Genomic DNA, 24,894 nt, shown 5'->3' with positions numbered 1-24,894 from the left:
CACTTTTTCACGTGTGTCCACGTCCTTACTAGGATTTTGTCGGGATGCGGTTCCCTTACGGGTTCCTCTCTTGGCAGGTCTAGGGGGGGAGTGTGTGGCCATCAGGTTCCGCTCCCCCCTGAACCCCACTGGCTCTCCTCTTTCGGGAGGAGAGCGTTGTTGGCTCCCCTCTTCCGGGAGGGGAGCACAGTCTTTGGCTCCCAGTGCCTTGCTCGGGTGAGAACTCGGGCAGGTATTGGGGGTAAGATTGGGTCGCCTCTGGCTCCGGCTGGAGGTGGCTATTTGTCCCTGTTCCTCGCTGTGGCCTTCTGGCTCGGAGGGACGGGGAATGGTTTGGGGGACCCTTCTCCTTTTGGAGAGGGTTTCAAGAAGACCAGCATCCTAGTGCACTTTTTTTTGTGGCACTTGTCACTTTTTTAAGCGCACTCGGGTTTTGTACACGAATTCGGGCTTTCACAAAAAAATCTGTTCTTATCAGTTTAATATCTGATACGTCCCCTATCTGGGGACCATATATTAAATGGATTTTTAGAACAGGGAGATGGAAAAAGAGCTTGCTCTGTCCACTCCACGCATTGACCTGGTATTGCAGTATCTCCAGGACCGGTGCACCCCTTCTTTAATGCAGTTTCTAAAATCAGAAAGAATTGAATTCAATGTTTTTTGTTCATTTTGCTTGTTTGTCGGATTTGGGGATGGACTCTTTGGCTTTGCTTTTCTTCTCCTCATTGGATTTTTCATGTTCAAAGTTGCAGAAGCCAGATTACAAGCTCATTTTGGTTCAACTTCAGCAACTGTGCATTGCATTGCCATGTAATGTGATGCAATGCTATCTTTCTAGCTCTCCCTTTTTACTTCCTTTTGGATAAACAGACATATTAGGCAAGCATTTTGGAGCTTTCACCTAAATAACTACAGGTGGTGAGATAAGCTGCACAATATAATTGACCTTTCAGTATATTGTTGCACACACACCATCTATTTAGCAAATGCCCTTGTTATCAACAGCAGCCTTTTAAACTCACCTGAGCTAACAGGTATGTGCGCTGGTTACTCTGCTGCGCTTAAAATTTCTTTTTTGGTTTGCTACAATGCCTTTTCTGAAACGTTGTCTCCTTCTGCTGGAACACTGACTTCTTTCATTTAATGCCTGCAGACTATAAAAGAGAACCCAACCCAAAAAGTTTGGTTGATTAGTCTGTGGCATTCTGTTAAACTGTTGCTTATGGCGGTCTCTGTGAGCTTCTCAGCGACATTCAGCCAGCTAGGTATCCTGCCTGCAGTAGATGGAATGTGGCAATGGAACGCTGGCTGCGCGTGTCATAATAGGCTCTGAGCCTTTATATACCTGTGCACAGCAGCAGCCACCTTCAGTCTGCTGCTGGACAGCCAGCAGCAGCAGCAGCAGGAGAGGTATGTAATCAGGAGCCCTCCTGCTAAGGGTAGACAGCTGCTCGTTCCACCCCACCCCCCGCCTTAATTGGTTCTCCTCCCTTCCAACGGTGTTGAGGCGGGTGGGAACAGCAGGGGGTGAAGGTGCTGTGTTTAAAGAGGTGGAGTTATGCAGATCTAAAACGCGTGGATTGCAGCAGCAGCAAGCCGAAAAGTGCAGGCATGTAAGGGATCTAGAGGTTGACAACATGTCTTCTTAACGGGAGTCCAGGAGCTCATCTCCACAAATGGACTTTTCAGGATCCTTGGGTGGCTCCGTAGTTTGAAACCAATTCTGGTTATCGCTTCTCGGCCTTTTGGCTAAGATCAAGTGTAGTATCTGTTCTTATCAGTTTAATATCTGATACGTCCCCTATCTGGGGACCATATATTAAATGGATTTTTAGAACAGGGAGATGGAAAAAGAGCTTGCTCTGTCCACTCCACGCATTGACCTGGTATTGCAGTATCTCCAGGACCGGTGCACCCCTTCTTTAATGCAGTTTCTAAAATCAGAAAGAATTGAATTCAATGTTTTTTGTTCATTTTGCTTGTTTGTCGGATTTGGGGATGGACTCTTTGGCTTTGCTTTTCTTCTCCTCATTGGATTTTTCATGTTCAAAGTTGCAGAAGCCAGATTACAAGCTCATTTTGGTTCAACTTCAGCAACTGTGCATTGCATTGCCATGTAATGTGATGCAATGCTATCTTTCTAGCTCTCCCTTTTTACTTCCTTTTGGATAAACAGACATATTAGGCAAGCATTTTGGAGCTTTCACCTAAATAACTACAGGTGGTGAGATAAGCTGCACAATATAATTGACCTTTCAGTATATTGTTGCACACACACCATCTATTTAGCAAATGCCCTTGTTATCAACAGCAGCCTTTTAAACTCACCTGAGCTAACAGGTATGTGCGCTGGTTACTCTGCTGCGCTTAAAATTTCTTTTTTGGTTTGCTACAATGCCTTTTCTGAAACGTTGTCTCCTTCTGCTGGAACACTGACTTCTTTCATTTAATGCCTGCAGACTATAAAAGAGAACCCAACCCAAAAAGTTTGGTTGATTAGTCTGTGGCATTCTGTTAAACTGTTGCTTATGGCGGTCTCTGTGAGCTTCTCAGCGACATTCAGCCAGCCAGGTATCCTGCCTGCAGTAGATGGAATGTGGCAATGGAACGCTGGCTGCGCGTGTCATAATAGGCTCTGAGCCTTTATATACCTGTGCACAGCAGCAGCCACCTTCAGTCTGCTGCTGGACAGCCAGCAGCAGCAGCAGCAGGAGAGGTATGTAATCAGGAGCCCTCCTGCTAAGGGTAGACAGCTGCTCGTTCCACCCCACCCCCCGCCTTAATTGGTTCTCCTCCCTTCCAACGGTGTTGAGGCGGGTGGGAACAGCAGGGGGTGAAGGTGCTGTGTTTAAAGAGGTGGAGTTATGCAGATCTAAAACGCGTGGATTGCAGCAGCAGCAAGCCGAAAAGTGCAGGCATGTAAGGGATCTAGAGGTTGACAACATGTCTTCTTAACGGGAGTCCAGGAGCTCATCTCCACAAATGGACTTTTCAGGATCCTTGGGTGGCTCCGTAGTTTGAAACCAATTCTGGTTATCGCTTCTCGGCCTTTTGGCATGATCTATCAGGTTTACCTGTGTGGTCTTGCCTGTGAGGTGCTCTTGGTACCCTTTCTCTCGGCTTGGGGGGATCGTTCCTTTTCGGAGGGACTTAACCCCCCTGCTGCTATTGGGAGGAAGGATTAGTCCGGGAGCAACGGGAAGGGATCCCATGAAGGCTTGCGCCTTTCAGAGAGAAGAGTCGGTACGTTCCTGAGTGAAGGATGCCGGCAACGCTCACATATTCATCGGGTGATGCCCGGATGCGGAACACCGTGAGGATTGAAGTTGGAGCAGGATCGAGGACGGAGAAGAATTTGGATTACATCTGCCATAGGATTCTGCTTGGAGTTCTGGAGTTTCGGCGGGAAGACATATTCTGCTTCCAGGACAATGAGTACAAGGGGACTTACACCATCACCTTCAAGAGCCAGGGATGCTGTCACCAACTCGTACAAAAGGTAAATGAGAAAAACTACTTGGATGAATTGGATGGACTAACCTTTTGTCTCTTGTATGCCTATGACGAGATCCCTATCGTGGTGCATTTCCCGAACCCCTTTGTGGAAGCTGCAGACATCTCGACCTACCTTATCCGTTATTGTGACGATCTGAGATACCTGGGCACTGTGAAGAACGCGGTAGGCTTCTGGTGCGGCAAGAGGAGGTACATGGCCCGTCTAAAGAGGGACCCAAGCGGAGTGGGAGGAATGCTACACCCTCCCTCAACATTTGTGATCGGTAAGAGCAGAGGCTACTTATTTTACCCTGGAATGCCGGTATGTTGCAGGAACTGTGGACAAATGGGTCATACCCAAACGTCCTGCACAGGCAGGAAAGTAGACCGCTGCAATAATTGCAGCTGTTACGGACATTTAATGAAGGACTGTCCCGCTGGGAGGAAATGCAATCTTTGTGGTGAGGCGGGGCACATGTTCCGAGGATGCCCCAACAGGACCAGGACCAGGACCTACGCAGAAGCTGCATCTTCTGCAGCTGAGCCGATGCGCCCGCCGGTCTTCACTGGCGGGCCGGCGTCGGAGGGCGGTTCGAAGGGCGAGAAGGCTGGGATGGAGCAGGGAGCCGGAGGCCCCTCTGGGGCGGCCCCTGCATCGAAGTCCCTTAACGATGGGCGGACCTCGCATGGACCGGAGCGGAGGGGTCCTCCTTCTGGGAGGGTATCCTCCGTGTCGATGGTTCCCGATACCGATCCTGTTGGGCTGGAGGGTGGTGCCCCTGTGCGGTTGGCTACAGGGGACCACACAGCGATGGCCTCAGGATCTTCCAGGGCGATTAGCCAGCCAGATGAGGGGGCTTTGCTTCTAGGTGGCGAACATCAGGGAATCGGTGTTGGTGATCTTATCCTGATGGACCAGTCTCTCCCCCTGGAGGAGGTGGAGGAAGAGGAGGACTGCACCAGTGACCTAGTGGAGTCTGCCCCGAAAAAGAGACGGAATGTCGAAGCCCCAGTGTCTCCTGGAATGTGGCTGGGAACCGTGACCTACGAGGGGGCAACCGCCGGCTCACAGAATATCGAGTCGTTTGGGTCCTCTAGCCCGGATGTCCTGGAGCAATTTGACATACAGGGCTTTGAGTCAGGTGTCCTCATGGAAGATCCACCACCCTGACCTATGAATGCCGACATTAAGACTTGTCTCACTGAATGTGAGGTCATTAAAGAGCCCAGTTCGTAGGGCTGCTCTATTCAAGTATTTAGAAACCGCTGACTTTGACATTTGTTTATTACAGGAATGCGGGATACAACATGCACTAAATTATAATGACATCAAGACAGATTGGAGACTGGGGCCCTCCATCTGGTCTGGCTCCAATGACAACAAGTCAGCGGGGGTGGGCTTCCTCTGTCGTGGGAGAAATATTACTGTAAATGCTGTCACAGAAATAGTACCAGGCAGAGTGGTTTTAGTGCATTTTAAATTTAATGGTTTTACCCTACGTGTAATGAATATTTATGCTCCCCCTGATAAGCAAGAGAGAATTAATTTATTTGGGATATTGCCATTGTACTGTACTGGGTCATCTCCCCTGATCGTAGGGGGTGATTTTAATTGTCTTTGTGCTAGTGAACAACGAGCGGGGGGTGACCCTTTACGCAAATTGGATAAGTCATGTCATCTATTGAAAGATTTTATAACTGATTTTAAATTATGCGATGCGTGGAGGTCACTCCTGCCGACGGACCCTGGTTATACGTGGTCCGGAAGAGGGGTGTCCTCCAGGATCGATTTTATTTTCCTATCAGATGATTTTAACCCTGTAAAATGTGTTTTAACATCAAATATATTTTCTGACCATAAGGGCTTGGAGGTGCATCTAGAATACCGGGATGAACAGAGGGTCAACAGGGGCCTCTGGCGTCTAAGTACTTACCTGCTGGAGGACCCTCTGATTCGACAAGACTTTGGTAAAGCCTATCAAGCCTGGCGGCGACAAAAACCTTCTGATGCCCCTATGGTAACCTGGTGGGAAAATTTGAAAAAAAAAGTCAGAATGTTTTTTATAAAAGCAGGGAGACGTAAAGCTAGAGAGAAAAAAAGATGTTTTAGTGATCTTAACACCAAACTACAAACACTTTTTAAATTCAAAGAGCTAGGGGTGGAGGTGGGAGATGATATTGCTAGCCTAAAAACTGAAATCCAGAACTGCATAGACACAAAGGGGAAAGAGATTATTTTTAACTCTAGAGTGCAGCACTTGGAGGAGGGGGAGAAGTGCTCTCGCTTCTTCTTCAAAAAAGTCATGGATAAAAGAGAAGTGATCACAAATCTAGAGGGTGAAACATCTATGCAGGGAATGTTGAATGCTACTTTTAACTTTTATAAGCATCTTTTTAGTAAAAAGTGTATAGATGAGTCCTTTTTATCTGATGCTCTTAATGATCTCGATTTTAAGTTAAATTTTACAGACCAGGAGTTTTTAGAACGCGATATTGTTTTAGAGGAATTATTTTATGTTTTTAAAAGTTTCTCTAAGGGTAAAGCACCTGGGTGTGACGGACTACCTGTAGAATTTTACCTTACTTTTTGGGACATTTTAAAAGAGGACCTTTTTATGCTTTTTAAAGAAGTTTTTATTTCTGAACAGTTGCCATTTTCGTGGAGGAGAGGAGTGGTGTCTTTGATATATAAAAAAGGTGATCGCAGTGCTCTAGCGAATTGGAGACCCATAACTCTCCTAAACGTTGATTACAAGGTACTTGCTAAGGTGGTTGCAAACCGGCTCAGGAATGTCATTGCCAAACTAATCCAGCCTGAGCAGGTTTGTAGTGTACCAGGCAGAAGTATTTCAGAGGTTTTAAACGTATTAAGGGATGTAATTTGGTATTCCAGAGACCGGGGTCAAAATGTAGCTCTTTTAGCCCTAGATTTTGAAAAAGCTTTCGATAGAGTCTCTCATAGATTTCTTTTTAGAGTTTTAAAAAGAATGGGTATCCCTAATATGCTTTTAAATTGTATTAAGATTTTATATAAAAATTGTTTTAGTCAAATTTCTCTTAATGGCTTTTTAACAGATGGAGTTCCCCTTGAGTCCGGAGTGAAGCAGGGATGCCCCTTGTCGCCCATCCTGTTCATCTGCGCCATGGAGCCCCTGCTGAGCGCAATAAGGAAAGACAAAGTGATTAGAGGGGTTCCTGTTCCTGGCGGAGGTGGCAGTGATGTGAGAGTCTTTGGCTACATGGATGACGTGACGGTTGTGTGCGTGGACCCTGCTTCCCTCCGGAGGGCGGTGTTGCGCATTGAATTTTTTTCCCAGGCATCCGGGTTTAAACTTAATTTAAATAAATCTGAATGTCTGACTTTGGGATCCTGGGACACCGCCCAACTCCCGCAGCTCACTATAAAACGAGACAATGTAAAAATTCTTGGAGTTGTTTTTAACGAGGAGAATGTGGGAACTCAAAGCTGGGAGAATGTCATAGAAAAAATGTCAAAGAAAATATCATTTTGGGGTTTGAGGTCCCTAACAATGGAGGGGAAAATTTTAATTATAAAATCAGTGTTGTTACCCCTCATACTGTATATAGCTATGGTGTACCCCCCCTCTGATGTTTTAATTAAAAAAATGACTAGGATGATCTTTATGTTTTTATGGAACTCCAAAATGGAAAAATTAAGGCGAGAAATAATGAGGAAGAATAAAATGAACGGCGGAAGGGATGTCCCCGACTTACATATTTATTTGTATTTAAATTATTTCTGCTTTTGTTTCAAACATTTTAATGGTAATAGTGCGCTAAGTTATTTTTTAAAATATACTTGTGGGATGATTTTTAAAAGATGGTTTAAGTTGTCGTTGAATTCCCCTGTTTTACTATGCCCCCCCAAACACCAAGCAATCTTAGAAAAGACTGTTCGATTTTATAGCCTTGGTGATTTTAATATGGACATTTTTAAAGACCGCAAGAAGCTTTTATCTTTTCTGAGGAGGAATGAAGATGTGACCCCCATAGTAAATTTCTCAGAAGAGAGATCGAAGCAAGTTTGGAAGAATGTCTTCGGGAAATTCTTAGCAAATGGACATAAGGACATCGCATGGATGGTGGTCCACCAGTGCCTCCCCACCAGAGAGTTTCAACACAGGAGAGGCCTGGTGGCCAGAGCAAAATGCCCCAGAGACTCATGTGTTAATGACGAAACCACCTTGCACCTTATGTGGAATTGCCCATTTGCACAGGAACTTTGGCACAAAGTTGGGATTCTTTTAAAATGGACTTGCGGTTTAAGAGATTTTAACCATGAATATGTTTTATATGGCCTTTTTAAATGTCCGACCCCTCAACAGTATTGTATATGTTGGTGTATGATTAACTGTTTTAAAGACGCCCTTTGGAAGGCACGGAATATTTTACTTTTTAAACGTGATGCTATTTCTGTGAAGGATTGTCTTAAAATTGCTTTTAGTCAGATGTATATTTATTACTTGAGGGATGTCAAATGTATTGGGAGAAGGGATGCCAATCGTATATGGGGTTTTTATGGGTGGAATTCTGTGTTTTATTAATGTATTGTTTGTGTTGCTGTTTTTGATTGTAAACCATCTTTTACGCACATAATAAAATATGTTGAAACCTGATCTGTTCTTATCAGTTTAATATCTGATACGTCCCCTATCTGGGGACCATATATTAAATGGATTTTTAGAACAGGGAGATGGAAAAAGAGCTTGCTCTGTCCACTCCACGCATTGACCTGGTATTGCAGTATCTCCAGGACCGGTGCACCCCTTCTTTAATGCAGTTTCTAAAATCAGAAAGAATTGAATTCAATGTTTTTTGTTCATTTTGCTTGTTTGTCGGATTTGGGGATGGACTCTTTGGCTTTGCTTTTCTTCTCCTCATTGGATTTTTCATGTTCAAAGTTGCAGAAGCCAGATTACAAGCTCATTTTGGTTCAACTTCAGCAACTGTGCATTGCATTGCCATGTAATGTGATGCAATGCTATCTTTCTAGCTCTCCCTTTTTACTTCCTTTTGGATAAACAGACATATTAGGCAAGCATTTTGGAGCTTTCACCTAAATAACTACAGGTGGTGAGATAAGCTGCACAATATAATTGACCTTTCAGTATATTGTTGCACACACACCATCTATTTAGCAAATGCCCTTGTTATCAACAGCAGCCTTTTAAACTCACCTGAGCTAACAGGTATGTGCGCTGGTTACTCTGCTGCGCTTAAAATTTCTTTTTTGGTTTGCTACAATGCCTTTTCTGAAACGTTGTCTCCTTCTGCTGGAACACTGACTTCTTTCATTTAATGCCTGCAGACTATAAAAGAGAACCCAACCCAAAAAGTTTGGTTGATTAGTCTGTGGCATTCTGTTAAACTGTTGCTTATGGCGGTCTCTGTGAGCTTCTCAGCGACATTCAGCCAGCCAGGTATCCTGCCTGCAGTAGATGGAATGTGGCAATGGAACGCTGGCTGCGCGTGTCATAATAGGCTCTGAGCCTTTATATACCTGTGCACAGCAGCAGCCACCTTCAGTCTGCTGCTGGACAGCCAGCAGCAGCAGCAGCAGGAGAGGTATGTAATCAGGAGCCCTCCTGCTAAGGGTAGACAGCTGCTCGTTCCACCCCACCCCCCGCCTTAATTGGTTCTCCTCCCTTCCAACGGTGTTGAGGCGGGTGGGAACAGCAGGGGGTGAAGGTGCTGTGTTTAAAGAGGTGGAGTTATGCAGATCTAAAACGCGTGGATTGCAGCAGCAGCAAGCCGAAAAGTGCAGGCATGTAAGGGATCTAGAGGTTGACAACATGTCTTCTTAACGGGAGTCCAGGAGCTCATCTCCACAAATGGACTTTTCAGGATCCTTGGGTGGCTCCGTAGTTTGAAACCAATTCTGGTTATCGCTTCTCGGCCTTTTGGCTAAGATCAAGTGTAGTATCTGTTCTTATCAGTTTAATATCTGATACGTCCCCTATCTGGGGACCATATATTAAATGGATTTTTAGAACAGGGAGATGGAAAAAGAGCTTGCTCTGTCCACTCCACGCATTGACCTGGTATTGCAGTATCTCCAGGACCGGTGCACCCCTTCTTTAATGCAGTTTCTAAAATCAGAAAGAATTGAATTCAATGTTTTTTGTTCATTTTGCTTGTTTGTCGGATTTGGGGATGGACTTTTTGGCTTTGCTTTTCTTCTCCTCATTGGATTTTTCATGTTCAAAGTTGCAGAAGCCAGATTACAAGCTCATTTTGGTTCAACTTCAGCAACTGTGCATTGCATTGCCATGTAATGTGATGCAATGCTATCTTTCTAGCTCTCCCTTTTTACTTCCTTTTGGATAAACAGACATATTAGGCAAGCATTTTGGAGCTTTCACCTAAATAACTACAGGTGGTGAGATAAGCTGCACAATATAATTGACCTTTCAGTATATTGTTGCACACACACCATCTATTTAGCAAATGCCCTTGTTATCAACAGCAGCCTTTTAAACTCACCTGAGCTAACAGGTATGTGCGCTGGTTACTCTGCTGCGCTTAAAATTTCTTTTTTGGTTTGCTACAATGCCTTTTCTGAAACGTTGTCTCCTTCTGCTGGAACACTGACTTCTTTCATTTAATGCCTGCAGACTATAAAAGAGAACCCAACCCAAAAAGTTTGGTTGATTAGTCTGTGGCATTCTGTTAAACTGTTGCTTATGGCGGTCTCTGTGAGCTTCTCAGCGACATTCAGCCAGCCAGGTATCCTGCCTGCAGTAGATGGAATGTGGCAATGGAACGCTGGCTGCGCGTGTCATAATAGGCTCTGAGCCTTTATATACCTGTGCACAGCAGCAGCCACCTTCAGTCTGCTGCTGGACAGCCAGCAGCAGCAGCAGCAGGAGAGGTATGTAATCAGGAGCCCTTCTGCTAAGGGTAGACAGCTGCTCGTTCCACCCCACCCCCCGCCTTAATTGGTTCTCCTCCCTTCCAACGGTGTTGAGGCGGGTGGGAACAGCAGGGGGTGAAGGTGCTGTGTTTAAAGACGTGGAGTTATGCAGATCTAAAACGCGTGGATTGCAGCAGCAGCAAGCCGAAAAGTGCAGGCATGTAAGGGATCTAGAGGTTGACAACATGTCTTCTTAACGGGAGTCCAGGAGCTCATCTCCACAAATGGACTTTTCAGGATCCTTGGGTGGCTCCGTAGTTTGAAACCAATTCTGGTTATCGCTTCTCGGCCTTTTGGCTAAGATCAAGTGTAGTATCTGTTCTTATCAGTTTAATATCTGATACGTCCCCTATCTGGGGACCATATATTAAATGGATTTTTAGAACAGGGAGATGGAAAAAGAGCTTGCTCTGTCCACTCCACGCATTGACCTGGTATTGCAGTATCTCCAGGACCGGTGCACCCCTTCTTTAATGCAGTTTCTAAAATCAGAAAGAATTGAATTCAATGTTTTTTGTTCATTTTGCTTGTTTGTCGGATTTGGGGATGGACTCTTTGGCTTTGCTTTTCTTCTCCTCATTGGATTTTTCATGTTCAAAGTTGCAGAAGCCAGATTACAAGCTCATTTTGGTTCAACTTCAGCAACTGTGCATTGCATTGCCATGTAATGTGATGCAATGCTATCTTTCTAGCTCTCCCTTTTTACTTCCTTTTGGATAAACAGACATATTAGGCAAGCATTTTGGAGCTTTCACCTAAATAACTACAGGTGGTGAGATAAGCTGCACAATATAATTGACCTTTCAGTATATTGTTGCACACACACCATCTATTTAGCAAATGCCCTTGTTATCAACAGCAGCCTTTTAAACTCACCTGAGCTAACAGGTATGTGCGCTGGTTACTCTGCTGCGCTTAAAATTTCTTTTTTGGTTTGCTACAATGCCTTTTCTGAAACGTTGTCTCCTTCTGCTGGAACACTGACTTCTTTCATTTAATGCCTGCAGACTATAAAAGAGAACCCAACCCAAAAAGTTTGGTTGATTAGTCTGTGGCATTCTGTTAAACTGTTGCTTATGGCGGTCTCTGTGAGCTTCTCAGCGACATTCAGCCAGCCAGGTATCCTGCCTGCAGTAGATGGAATGTGGCAATGGAACGCTGGCTGCGCGTGTCATAATAGGCTCTGAGCCTTTATATACCTGTGCACAGCAGCAGCCACCTTCAGTCTGCTGCTGGACAGCCAGCAGCAGCAGCAGCAGGAGAGGTATGTAATCAGGAGCCCTTCTGCTAAGGGTAGACAGCTGCTCGTTCCACCCCACCCCCCGCCTTAATTGGTTCTCCTCCCTTCCAACGGTGTTGAGGCGGGTGGGAACAGCAGGGGGTGAAGGTGCTGTGTTTAAAGACGTGGAGTTATGCAGATCTAAAACGCGTGGATTGCAGCAGCAGCAAGCCGAAAAGTGCAGGCATGTAAGGGATCTAGAGGTTGACAACATGTCTTCTTAACGGGAGTCCAGGAGCTCATCTCCACAAATGGACTTTTCAGGATCCTTGGGTGGCTCCGTAGTTTGAAACCAATTCTGGTTATCGCTTCTCGGCCTTTTGGCTAAGATCAAGTGTAGTATCTGTTCTTATCAGTTTAATATCTGATACGTCCCCTATCTGGGGACCATATATTAAATGGATTTTTAGAACAGGGAGATGGAAAAAGAGCTTGCTCTGTCCACTCCACGCATTGACCTGGTATTGCAGTATCTCCAGGACCGGTGCACCCCTTCTTTAATGCAGTTTCTAAAATCAGAAAGAATTGAATTCAATGTTTTTTGTTCATTTTGCTTGTTTGTCGGATTTGGGGATGGACTCTTTGGCTTTGCTTTTCTTCTCCTCATTGGATTTTTCATGTTCAAAGTTGCAGAAGCCAGATTACAAGCTCATTTTGGTTCAACTTCAGCAACTGTGCATTGCATTGCCATGTAATGTGATGCAATGCTATCTTTCTAGCTCTCCCTTTTTACTTCCTTTTGGATAAACAGACATATTAGGCAAGCATTTTGGAGCTTTCACCTAAATAACTACAGGTGGTGAGATAAGCTGCACAATATAATTGACCTTTCAGTATATTGTTGCACACACACCATCTATTTAGCAAATGCCCTTGTTATCAACAGCAGCCTTTTAAACTCACCTGAGCTAACAGGTATGTGCGCTGGTTACTCTGCTGCGCTTAAAATTTCTTTTTTGGTTTGCTACAATGCCTTTTCTGAAACGTTGTCTCCTTCTGCTGGAACACTGACTTCTTTCATTTAATGCCTGCAGACTATAAAAGAGAACCCAACCCAAAAAGTTTGGTTGATTAGTCTGTGGCATTCTGTTAAACTGTTGCTTATGGCGGTCTCTGTGAGCTTCTCAGCGACATTCAGCCAGCCAGGTATCCTGCCTGCAGTAGATGGAATGTGGCAATGGAACGCTGGCTGCGCGTGTCATAATAGGCTCTGAGCCTTTATATACCTGTGCACAGCAGCAGCCACCTTCAGTCTGCTGCTGGACAGCCAGCAGCAGCAGCAGCAGGAGAGGTATGTAATCAGGAGCCCTCCTGCTAAGGGTAGACAGCTGCTCGTTCCACCCCACCCCCCGCCTTAATTGGTTCTCCTTCCTTCCAACGGTGTTGAGGCGGGTGGGAACAGCAGGGGGTGAAGGTGCTGTGTTTAAAGAGGTGGAGTTATGCAGATCTAAAACGCGTGGATTGCAGCAGCAGCAAGCCGAAAAGTGCAGGCATGTAAGGGATCTAGAGGTTGACAACATGTCTTCTTAACGGGAGTCCAGGAGCTCATCTCCACAAATGGACTTTTCAGGATCCTTGGGTGGCTCCGTAGTTTGAAACCAATTCTGGTTATCGCTTCTCGGCCTTTTGGCAAGATCAGTGGTGGTTTTCTGCTGCTGGTGTTGTTTGGAGGGCAGTTGTGACTGGGGTTCCCCCTTGTGGGGCCCTAGTGTGCGATTGAGCGGCGATTGTGTTTATCTGCTGTAAAAATGGTGGAGAAAACACGTGGATTAGAGGACTCGGTCCGTCTGAAGGTGGCTGCAGGTCATGAAGGAGAAATCGGTTTGGACCAAGTTTGCGTTGATGTCTTGAAGAACATTAATGGCTTGAAGGTAACGGATGTATTGGCACTGCAGGATTTTCAGAAACAAGGAATTTATGATATCACTTTTGTTTCTTTGAGTATTTGCCAGAGAGTCTACATGGAGTTGGTACGAATGAAGGAAGAAAAGGAATTGAAATGCCTAGAGTTTATTGCACTGGAACCTCTGTTCCAGCAGACATATAAGTATGTGGTTGTGCACATGTATAACCCTAAAGTTCCGGATGAGACTGTTTCCAATTTTTTAGCTCGGTATTGTAGTGAGGTTAAATTTTTGGGAAGAATGAAGAACAAATACAATTATCTAAATGGCAAGAGGAGATATGTTGTAAAACTGAGACCGGATGATAGAGCTATTGGGGGTGCCAAGAGCATTCCTGCACAGTTTTCTATCGGAGGAGAAAGGGGATTTTGTTTTTATAATGGACAGATGGAATATTGTAGGAAGTGTCATGAGTTTGGACATGTTCAGAAGGATTGTCCAGTGCAAGGTGATGTTTGTAGAGGTTGTGGGAAATCTGGGCATGTTGCAAGTGGTTGCCCAATGAATAAGGTGTGTGATTTGTGTGGACATGCAGATCACCTTGCAAGGAAATGTAGATTGTGGGCTCAGATTCCTAGGTCACAGGTGGACGCTGAAGAGAGGCAGAAGAAGACTCGGCAGGAAAGTGGGGAGTAGGGCGAAGGCTCAGACTCAGAGGGGGAAAGCCAAAAACAAGATGGTGGTAGGGGAAGAGACCATGCGGTGCCCAAGATGGAGGAAAAGGGGCGGAGCCAGAAGAAAGTTGGTTTGAGGGAGGGGCTGGAAGTAATAAACAAAGTAGCTGATGTGCATGGCCCGGGTGATGGGATGGATTTGTCTAATATGGCGGAGTCAGTGAATCCTGTTTTGGGAAGAGATGGGGGTGAGGAAATGGAGGTTTTGGAGGAGGAGGATTCTGATTCGGATGGAACTATAACCCCTCAGCAGCGTGATAGGGTTAACAGTGATTGGAGTGAAAATGAGGAGGAAGATGATGGCAAGGAGGAGAGTTATGCCTCCGTGATTAAAAGAAGTAAGGTGGAGGGGTGTTGGTCTGGGGGGCAGGAAGATCCAGTCTCCCTAAGACCAGGTTATTCTAACAGGGACTCGAGTTCTGAGTCGCCTGATATACGTAGAAAAGTGGGTGGCAGGAGTGGGTTTTCTCCTGGTTCATGATGGATCGGGTATGGTGGAGATTTTTTCCTGTTGTTATGATGGCGTTGTGTGTTGCTTCTCTGAATGTACGAGGGATTGGTTCTGCTTGTAGGAGAGCAGGGATACTGGAGTACATTGAGAGTGTGAATGCAGATATTGTCTGTCTGCAGGAATGTGTAATTAAATCTGCCCCGCATGAGAGTGAGTGGAATAAGGGGCAATCTTTTTGGTCCCCATGCTCAGAAAACAGGAATGAAGGGGTGGGCATTTTACTGTGTAATTCCAGTCTAAAGGTTTTAGAGTTTAAAGTAATCATACCTGGGAGATGTTTGTTTTTATTAGTGGATTTTTTAGGTCAGCGGGTACGGGTTTTTAATGTTTATGCCCCTGCTGATAAACAAGCAAGAGTTGGGTTTTTGGAGTCTCTAAAGTTGTTTTTACCAGGCAGAGACTTCACTATAGTGGCTGGAGATTTTAATTGTGTCAGATCCGCAAAAGATCGTAAGAGCTCTACGGAAGGTAGGACTGATGTTACGTCTAATATTTTAAATCAGATTGTGCAGGATTTACGCTACACGGATGCTGGTCTGATGGTTGGGCCAAGTGATAAGTTCACATACATATCAGATAGTGGACGTAGTGTTTCCCGAATTGACTATGTTTTTATGTCTGAAGGGATTAAGGTGGCCAAGTGCAACCACGTGATGACGACTTTTTCTGACCACAAGATGATAGTGGTAGATCTGTGTATAGCTGAGTCCCTGGCTTTTGGAAAGGGACTCTGGAAGCTGAACGTAAGCCTGCTGGAAGAGGAGAGTGTTAAGGTTGGTTTTAATAAAGTGTTTTTGTCTTGTGTGTCTGAACAGCACCTTTTTAAAGATTTGCTAGAGTGGTGGGACTGGGCTAAGGAGAAATTTGCATGTTATTTTAAAGGGGTGTGTTTTAGGAGAGCGAAAGCCAAAAGGGATCATGATGCTGCTGTTATTTCAAAATTGGAAGTACTCCATAAGTTTAAGAGAGCGGGGATGGAGGTGGATAAAGAGATTGCAGATTTGAAGGACGAACTGAAGAAGATACTTATTGAAAAAGGGAAGACTATTATGTTTAAGGCAAAAATAAAGCACATGGAGGAAAATGAGCAATGTTCGAGATACTTTTTTAAAAAATGTTTTAAACCTAAAGGGGTTTTTAAGTCTGTTTTTTCTCCTGCAGGGGAGGTATCTGGGGATGAGATGATTGGCAGTATTCTTTCCTTTTATGAAACACTCTTCTCTAACGATAGTAGAGCCAGTGATGCGGAAATTAATGATTATTGCAAAGTATTAACTAATAATATTCCTGAGGAGAAAATTGGGTTTTTAAGTGAGGAGGTTGGGAAAGATGAAATTAGACGGGCAGTGGATGGCTTGGCGAAAGGCAAGACGCCAGGCTGTGATGGTCTTCCTGCTGAATTTTATGTTAGATTTTGGGATATTATAGGTGTGGAGTTTTCACGGGTGGTGCAATATGGTTTTACTCATGGGATTTTATCGGTTTCTATGCGTAGGGGGATTGTTACGCTGATTCATAAGAAAGGGGACATGAGGGATATTAAAAATTGGAGGCCCATAACATTGTTAAACAGTGATTACAAAATTATTTCTAAAATTGTGGCTGGTAGACTGGCAGATGTGATAGGTGATATGGTGGGGGAGTATCAGGCATGTGCAGTGCCTGGTAGGAAAATTTCAGATAATTTGCTGCTTCTAAAAGACTTAATTTATCAGGCTAATTTGAATAAGAATGCTCTTTTGTTACAGTCGGTGGACCTGGAGAAAGCCTTTGATAAAATATCACATAGATTTTTGTTCTCTGCTTTAAGTCACCTTGGTGTTCCGGATAAATTATTGATGGTCATTAAGAGTTTTTATTGTGGGGTCAGTAGCCAGATTTTAGTTAATGGGCATGTGAGTTCCAGTTTTAATATTTTATCGGGAGTTAGGCAGGGTTGTCCCCTGTCACCAATTCTTTTTATCTGTGTGGTGGAGGCCCTTTTAAAAAGTGTGCAAGTTGACAAGTGTGTGGCTGGTGTTTTTATTCCTGGGGGATCCGGGGGTCCAGTCAAGTCTTTAAGTTATATGGATGATATTGTTTTTACTTGTGGTTCACAGGCGGATCTCAATAGAGTGAATTTGCACGTAAGGATTTTTTGTTGTGTGGCTGGTATGGCGGTGAATTGGGGAAAGTGCCAGCTTTGTAACTTTGGGAGGCAGGTTGAGGTTAACGTGGCAGGAGTGGAGAGTAGGGAGGAAATTGAGGTTCTTGGTGTCATCTTTGAGAAGGAACTGAAAGGGAAAAGCAGCCTGAAGATTCTAGAAGACAAAATGGATCAGAAGTTGAACTTTTGGAAACTAAGGAACCTGTCGCTGAGAGGGAAAGTGCTGGTAATCAAGTCTGTGATTCTCCCGCTTCTGCTGTACACTGCTTTGATTTTCCCACCTGCTGTGCTTTGGACAAAGAGAGTGACAAGGAAACTGTTTGTGTTTTTTTGGGGATCCAAAATGGAGAAACTAAGAAGAGGAATGGTTATGTGTTCTGTGGAAAATGGGGGTTGTGATTTTCCTAACATTGACTTATTTTTAAGAATGCATTATTTTTTGAACATTTATAAATTATCCCAGTGCAATAACAGGACTGCGGACATGTGCAAATATTTAGCAGGACGGCTTTTCCAGAAATGGAGCTGGTGTGAGAAGGATTTAAGAAAACCAGTTTCGTTTGTGATACCATTTTTTTATGTGGTGCTTAGGTCCTTCTATGATCAAAATGGGATAAGCTCCATGGTTAGACCGGACAAAAAACTGATTGTCTCAGGTATTAAGAAGAAGGAGATGTTATGTGATGTGCCGTTTTGTAATAATGCACAGTCTGGACAGGTGTGGAAGCTTTTTTTCATGCGTGGAATCAGCAACAGACAGAAGGATGTAACCTGGATGGCGTTGCATGGATGCTTGCCAACAAGGGCTTTTTTGAATGACCGGGGGATAAAGGTTCAAGAACTATGTCCTAGGGAAGGTTGCAATAAGGTGGAAACAATACAGCATATTTTTTGGGACTGTTTTTTTGCTAAAAAAGTTTTTACCTTGTTGTCACGTATGTTTGTTGCTTTAGTTGGTTTTCATTGTTTCGATTTTGAAAGGATTTTAATAGGTCAAGATTTTAAGTACTCGCAAAGGAAGCGGGCAAGCTGGATTATTTTTGTCATATATAAAGAGGTTTTATGGGACGTTCGGAATTTGGTGATTTTTAAAAAGATTGTTTTTTCCCCCATGGAATGCAGAAAGATTTTTCTTGCTAGACTGTTTTATGCCTATTTATTGGATAAAAAGAAGTATGGTGAGACAGCAGCAGAAGCACTCTGGAACTTTTCACATTGGACTTCTTACAGTAAGTAACAGTTAATTGCAGGGTTGTGTTTTTTGGGATTTTGTTTTTGTTTTTCCGAATGATGATTTGAGAACCCGTTATGTGAATATGCGCTATGATGCATAAATTAATGTGGGTCTTAATCTGAGGAAAAAAAAAAAAAAATCTGTTCTTATCAGTTTAATATCTGATACGTCCCCTATCTGGGGACCATATATTAAATGGATTTTTAGAACAGGGAGATGGAAAAAGAGCTTGCTCTGTCCACTCCACGCATTGACCTGGTATTGCAGTATCTCCAGGACCGGTGCACCCCTTCTTTAATGCAGTTTCTAAAATCAGAAAGAATTGAATTCAATGTTTTTTGTTCATTTTGCTTGTTTGTCGGATTTGGGGATGGACTCTTTGGCTTTGCTTTTCTTCTCCTCATTGGATTTTTCATGTTCAAAGTTGCAGAAGCCAGATTACAAGCTCATTTTGGTTCAACTTCAGCAACTGTGCATTGCATTGCCATGTAATGTGATGCAATGCTATCTTTCTAGCTCTCCCTTTTTACTTCCTTTTGGATAAACAGACATATTAGGCAAGCATTTTGGAGCTTTCACCTAAATAACTACAGGTGGTGAGATAAGCTGCACAATATAATTGACCTTTCAGTATATTGTTGCACACACACCATCTATTTAGCAAATGCCCTTGTTATCAACAGCAGCCTTTTAAACTCACCTGAGCTAACAGGTATGTGCGCTGGTTACTCTGCTGCGCTTAAAATGTCTTTTTTGGTTTGCTACAATGCCTTTTCTGAAACGTTGTCTCCTTCTGCTGGAACACTGACTTCTTTCATTTAATGCCTGCAGACTATAAAAGAGAACCCAACCCAAAAAGTTTGGTTGATTAGTCTGTGGCATTCTGTTAAACTGTTGCTTATGGTGGTCTCTGTGAGCTTCTCAGCGACATTCAGCCAGCCAGGTATCCTGCCTGCAGTAGATGGAATGTGGCAATGGAACGCTGGCTGCGCGTGTCATAATAGGCTCTGAGCCTTTATATACCTGTGCACAGCAGCAGCCACCTTCAGTCTGCTGCTGGACAGCCAGCAGCAGCAGCAGCAGGAGAGGTATGTAATCAGGAGCCCTCCTGCTAAGGGTAGACAGCTGCTCATTCCACCCCACCCCCCGCCTTAATTGGTTCTCCTCCCTTCCAACGGTGTTGAGGCGGGTGGGAACAGCAGGGGGTGAAGGTGCTGTGTTTAAAGAGGTGGAGTTATGCAGATCTAAAACGCGTGGATTGCAGCAGCAGCAAGCCGAAAAGTGCAGGCATGTAAGGGATCTAGAGGTTGACAACATGTCTTCTTAACGGGAGTCCAGGAGCTCATCTCCACAAATGGACTTTTCAGGATCCTTGGGTGGCTCCGTAGTTTGAAACCAATTCTGGTTATCGCTTCTCGGCCTTTTGGCTAAGATCAAGTGTAGTATCTGTTCTTATCAGTTTAATATCTGATACGTCCCCTATCTGGGGACCATATATTAAATGGATTTTTAGAACAGGGAGATGGAAAAAGAGCTTGCTCTGTCCACTCCACGCATTGACCTGGTATTGCAGTATCTCCAGGACCGGTGCACCCCTTCTTTAATGCAGTTTCTAAAATCAGAAAGAATTGAATTCAATGTTTTTTGTTCATTTTGCTTGTTTGTCGGATTTGGGGATGGACTCTTTGGCTTTGCTTTTCTTCTCCTCATTGGATTTTTCATGTTCAAAGTTGCAGAAGCCAGATTACAAGCTCATTTTGGTTCAACTTCAGCAACTGTGCATTGCATTGCCATGTAATGTGATGCAATGCTATCTTTCTAGCTCTCCCTTTTTACTTCCTTTTGGATAAACAGACATATTAGGCAAGCATTTTGGAGCTTTCACCTAAATAACTACAGGTGGTGAGAAAAGCTGCACAATATAATTGACCTTTCAGTATATTGTTGCACACACACCATCTATTTAGCAAATGCCCTTGTTATCAACAGCAGCCTTTTAAACTCACCTGAGCTAACAGGTATGTGCGCTGGTTACTCTGCTGCGCTTAAAATGTCTTTTTTGGTTTGCTACAATGCCTTTTCTGAAACGTTGTCTCCTTCTGCTGGAACACTGACTTCTTTCATTTAATGCCTGCAGACTATAAAAGAGAACCCAACCCAAAAAGTTTGGTTGATTAGTCTGTGGCATTCTGTTAAACTGTTGCTTATGGCGGTCTCTGTGAGCTTCTCAGCGACATTCAGCCAGCCAGGTATCCTGCCTGCAGTAGATGGAATGTGGCAATGGAACGCTGGCTGCGCGTGTCATAATAGGCTCTGAGCCTTTATATACCTGTGCACAGCAGCAGCCACCTTCAGTCTGCTGCTGGACAGCCAGCAGCAGCAGCAGCAGGAGAGGTATGTAATCAGGAGCCCTCCTGCTAAGGGTAGACAGCTGCTCGTTCCACCCCACCCCCCGCCTTAATTGGTTCTCCTCCCTTCCAACGGTGTTGAGGCGGGTGGGAACAGCAGGGGGTGAAGGTGCTGTGTTTAAAGAGGTGGAGTTATGCAGATCTAAAACGCGTGGATTGCAGCAGCAGCAAGCCGAAAAGTGCAGGCATGTAAGGGATCTAGAGGTTGACAACATGTCTTCTTAACGGGAGTCCAGGAGCTCATCTCCACAAATGGACTTTTCAGGATCCTTGGGTGGCTCCGTAGTTTGAAACCAATTCTGGTTATCGCTTCTCGGCCTTTTGGCTAAGATCAAGTGTAGTATCTGTTCTTATCAGTTTAATATCTGATACGTCCCCTATCTGGGGACCATATATTAAATGGATTTTTAGAACAGGGAGATGGAAAAAGAGCTTGCTCTGTCCACTCCACGCATTGACCTGGCATTGCAGTATCTCCAGGACCGGTGCACCCCTTCTTTAATGCAGTTTCTAAAATCAGAAAGAATTGAATTCAATGTTTTTTGTTCATTTTGCTTGTTTGTCGGATTTGGGGATGGACTCTTTGGCTTTGCTTTTCTTCTCCTCATTGGATTTTTCATGTTCAAAGTTGCAGAAGCCAGATTACAAGCTCATTTTGGTTCAACTTCAGCAACTGTGCATTGCATTGCCATGTAATGTGATGCAATGCTATCTTTCTAGCTCTCCCTTTTTACTTCCTTTTGGATAAACAGACATATTAGGCAAGCATTTTGGAGCTTTCACCTAAATAACTACAGGTGGTGAGATAAGCTGCACAATATAATTGACCTTTCAGTATATTGTTGCACACACACCATCTATTTAGCAAATGCCCTTGTTATCAACAGCAGCCTTTTAAACTCACCTGAGCTAACAGGTATGTGCGCTGGTTACTCTGCTGCGCTTAAAATTTCTTTTTTGGTTTGCTACAATGCCTTTTCTGAAACGTTGTCTCCTTCTGCTGGAACACTGACTTCTTTCATTTAATGCCTGCAGACTATAAAAGAGAACCCAACCCAAAAAGTTTGGTTGATTAGTCTGTGGCATTCTGTTAAACTGTTGCTTATGGCGGTCTCTGTGAGCTTCTCAGCGACATTCAGCCAGCCAGGTATCCTGCCTGCGAGTAGATGGAATGTGGCAATGGAACGCTGGCTGCGCGTGTCATAATAGGCTCTGAGCCTTTATATACCTGTGCACAGCAGCAGCCACCTTCAGTCTGCTGCTGGACAGCCAGCAGCAGCAGCAGCAGGAGAGGTATGTAATCAGGAGCCCTCCTGCTAAGGGTAGACAGCTGCTCGTTCGACCCCACCCCCCGCCTTAATTGGTTCTCCTCCCTTCCAACGGTGTTGAGGCGGGTGGGAACAGCAGGGGGTGAAGGTGCTGTGTTTAAAGAGGTGGAGTTATGCAGATCTAAAACGCGTGGATTGCAGCAGCAGCAAGCCGAAAAGTGCAGGCATGTAAGGGATCTAGAGGTTGACAACATGTCTTCTTAACGGGAGTCCAGGAGCTCATCTCCACAAATGGACTTTTCAGGATCCTTGGGTGGCTCCGTAGTTTGAAACCAATTCTGGTTATCGCTTCTCGGCCTTTTGGCTAAGATCAAGTGTAGTATCTGTTCTTATCAGTTTAATATCTGATACGTCCCCTATCTGGGGACCATATATTAAATGGATTTTTAGAACAGGGAGATGGAAAAAGAGCTTGCTCTGTCCACTCCACGCATTGACCTGGTATTGCAGTATCTCCAGGACCGGTGCACCCCTTCTTTAATGCAGTTTCTAAAATCAGAAAGAATTGAATTCAAAGTTTTTTGTTCATTTTGCTTGTTTGTCGGATTTGGGGATGGACTCTTTGGCTTTGCTTTTCTTCTCCTCATTGGATTTTTCATATTCAAAGTTGCAGAAGCCAGATTACAAGCTCATTTTGGTTCAACTTCAGCAACTGTGCATTGCATTGCCATGTAATGTGATGCAATGCTATCTTTCTAGCTCTCCCTTTTTACTTCCTTTTGGATAAACAGACATATTAGGCAAGCATTTTGGAGCTTTCACCTACATAACTACAGGTGGTGAGATAAGCTGCACAATATAATTGACCTTTCAGTATATTGTTGCACACACACCATCTATTTAGCAAATGCCCTTGTTATCAACAGCAGCCTTTTAAACTCACCTGAGCTAACAGGTATGTGCGCTGGTTACTCTGCTGCGCTTAAAATTTCTTTTTTGGTTTGCTACAATGCCTTTTCTGAAACGTTGTCTCCTTCTGCTGGAACACTGACTTCTTTCATTTAATGCCTGCAGACTATAAAAGAGAACCCAACCCAAAAAGTTTGGTTGATTAGTCTGTGGCATTCTGTTAAACTGTTGCTTATGGCGGTCTCTGTGAGCTTCTCAGCGACATTCAGCCAGCCAGGTATCCTGCCTGCAGTAGATGGAATGTGGCAATGGAACGCTGGCTGCGCGTGTCATAATAGGCTCTGAGCCTTTATATACCTGTGCACAGCAGCAGCCACCTTCAGTCTGCTGCTGGACAGCCAGCAGCAGCAGCAGCAGGAGAGGTATGTAATCAGGAGCCCTCCTGCTAAGGGTAGACAGCTGCTCGTTCCACCCCACCCCCTGCCTTAATTGGTTCTCCTCCCTTCCAACGGTGTTGAGGCGGGTGGGAACAGCAGGGGGTGAAGGTGCTGTGTTTAAAGAGGTGGAGTTATGCAGATCTAAAACGCGTGGATTGCAGCAGCAGCAAGCCGAAAAGTGCAGGCATGTAAGGGATCTAGAGGTTGACAACATGTCTTCTTAACGGGAGTCCAGGAGCTCATCTCCACAAATGGACTTTTCAGGATCCTTGGGTGGCTCCGTAGTTTGAAACCAATTCTGGTTATCGCTTCTCGGCCTTTTGGCTAAGATCAAGTGTAGTATCTTTCGAAAAGGTGGTTTTGGATGTTGGCCGCCCTAGTAGATTGATACATTATGCACACTGGGGTTTAGGCGCTTGTTAGTACGCCAGGTGGCTAATATAGTCATCTGGTGGAAAGCATGGCCCCCCAGGATCGACGCCATTGGGCCGGGGAAGATCGAAAGCCCGAAGTGTGAAGTGCCCCAGGAGTGGTGACCCTGGGGTGCCTTAACTCACTGGGATTGGGAACCCCACTTGAGTTTATGGCACATTTGCACAAGCACTTCAAATTTTCTTTCTTCGCACACACCCTTATTCCGGGCCTTCTGGCCTTAGGATGGGGAATTTTTCAATTCCCGGTCGAAGGTCCGGGCAGTATTATACTGTGAAACCTTCACTATTTATTTAATTTCTTTGTCACTGTGTGTCCACTTATTCACGTGTGTCACGTCCTACTAGGATTTTGTCGGGATGCGGTTCCCTTACGGGTTCCTCTCTTGGCAGGTCTAGGGGGGGAGTGTGTGGCCATCAGGTTCCGCTCCCCCCTGAACCCCCCTGGCTCTCCTCTTTCGGGAGGAGAGCGTTGTTGGCTCCCCTCTTCCGGGAGGGGAGCACAGTCTTTGGCTCCCAGTGCCTTGCTCGGGTGAGAACTCGGGCAGGTGCTGGGGGTAAGATTGGATCGCCTCTGGCTTCGGCTGGAGGTGGCTTTTTGTCCCTGTTCCTCGCTGTGGCCTTTTGGCTCGGAGGGACGGGGAATGGTTTGGGGGACCCTTCTCCTTTTGGAGAGGGTTTCAAGAAGACCAGCATCCTAGTGCACTTTTTTTGTGGCACTTGTCACTTTTTTAAGCGCACTCGGGTTTTGTACACGAATTCGGGCTTTCAAAAAAAAAAAAAAAATCTGTTCTTATCAGTATAATATCTGATACGTCCCCTATCTGGGGACCATATATTAAATGGATTTTTAGAACAGGGAGATGGAAAAAGAGCTTGCTCTGTCCACTCCACGCATTGACCTGGTATTGCAGTATCTCCAGGACCGGTGCACCCCTTCTTTAATGCAGTTTCTAAAATCAGAAAGAATTGAATTCAATGTTTTTTGTTCATTTTGCTTGTTTGTCGGATTTGGGGATGGACTCTTTGGCTTTGCTTTTCTTCTCCTCATTGGATTTTTCATGTTCAAAGTTGCAGAAGCCAGATTACAAGCTCATTTTGGTTCAACTTCAGCAACTGTGCATTGCATTGCCATGTAATGTGATGCAATGCTATCTTTCTAGCTCTCCCTTTTTACTTCCTTTTGGATAAACAGACATATTAGGCAAGCATTTTGGAGCTTTCACCTAAATAACTACAGGTGGTGAGATAAGCTGCACAA

At 44.6% G+C, this 24,894-nt stretch overlaps 9 non-coding genes and 3 pseudogenes across 9 annotated transcripts; all 12 read left to right on the top strand.

Moving 5' to 3' along the window:
* Window positions 1-443: 443 nt before the first annotated feature.
* On the top strand, window positions 444-617 carry LOC141192580 (U2 spliceosomal RNA; annotated as a pseudogene).
* A 1,115-nt stretch (window positions 618-1,732) lies between these two features.
* Window positions 1,733-1,923, top strand: LOC141192975 (U2 spliceosomal RNA). Its single transcript, XR_012266276.1, has one exon. It is a non-coding gene; the product is annotated as a U2 spliceosomal RNA (small nuclear RNA).
* A 6,175-nt stretch (window positions 1,924-8,098) lies between these two features.
* LOC141192542 (U2 spliceosomal RNA) lies at window positions 8,099-8,288 on the top strand. Its single transcript, XR_012265916.1, has one exon. It is a non-coding gene; the product is annotated as a U2 spliceosomal RNA (small nuclear RNA).
* Window positions 8,289-9,403: 1,115 nt separating this feature from the next.
* Window positions 9,404-9,594, top strand: LOC141192974 (U2 spliceosomal RNA). The gene has a single exon (XR_012266275.1). It is a non-coding gene; the product is annotated as a U2 spliceosomal RNA (small nuclear RNA).
* A 1,115-nt stretch (window positions 9,595-10,709) lies between these two features.
* Window positions 10,710-10,900, top strand: LOC141192973 (U2 spliceosomal RNA). The gene has a single exon (XR_012266274.1). It is a non-coding gene; the product is annotated as a U2 spliceosomal RNA (small nuclear RNA).
* Window positions 10,901-12,015: 1,115 nt separating this feature from the next.
* On the top strand, window positions 12,016-12,206 carry LOC141192972 (U2 spliceosomal RNA). The gene has a single exon (XR_012266273.1). It is a non-coding gene; the product is annotated as a U2 spliceosomal RNA (small nuclear RNA).
* A 6,070-nt stretch (window positions 12,207-18,276) lies between these two features.
* Window positions 18,277-18,472, top strand: LOC141192566 (U2 spliceosomal RNA). Its single transcript, XR_012265937.1, has one exon. It is a non-coding gene; the product is annotated as a U2 spliceosomal RNA (small nuclear RNA).
* A 1,115-nt stretch (window positions 18,473-19,587) lies between these two features.
* On the top strand, window positions 19,588-19,778 carry LOC141192971 (U2 spliceosomal RNA). Its single transcript, XR_012266272.1, has one exon. It is a non-coding gene; the product is annotated as a U2 spliceosomal RNA (small nuclear RNA).
* Window positions 19,779-20,893: 1,115 nt separating this feature from the next.
* LOC141193060 (U2 spliceosomal RNA) lies at window positions 20,894-21,084 on the top strand. Its single transcript, XR_012266358.1, has one exon. It is a non-coding gene; the product is annotated as a U2 spliceosomal RNA (small nuclear RNA).
* A 1,116-nt stretch (window positions 21,085-22,200) lies between these two features.
* On the top strand, window positions 22,201-22,391 carry LOC141192970 (U2 spliceosomal RNA). Its single transcript, XR_012266271.1, has one exon. It is a non-coding gene; the product is annotated as a U2 spliceosomal RNA (small nuclear RNA).
* A 1,115-nt stretch (window positions 22,392-23,506) lies between these two features.
* Window positions 23,507-23,598, top strand: LOC141192628 (U2 spliceosomal RNA; annotated as a pseudogene).
* Window positions 23,599-24,392: 794 nt separating this feature from the next.
* On the top strand, window positions 24,393-24,572 carry LOC141192587 (U2 spliceosomal RNA; annotated as a pseudogene).
* Window positions 24,573-24,894: the final 322 nt, after the last annotated feature.

This window comes from Phyllobates terribilis, unplaced genomic scaffold, assembly GCF_046119375.1.
Source record: "Phyllobates terribilis strain yellow unplaced genomic scaffold, ASM4611937v1 Scaffold_63__1_contigs__length_7903474, whole genome shotgun sequence".
In the NCBI taxonomy this organism is placed as follows: Eukaryota; Metazoa; Chordata; class Amphibia; order Anura; family Dendrobatidae; genus Phyllobates; species Phyllobates terribilis.
Note: the sequence above shows the minus strand (reverse complement) of the source record. Positions and strands in the feature narration are given on the sequence as shown.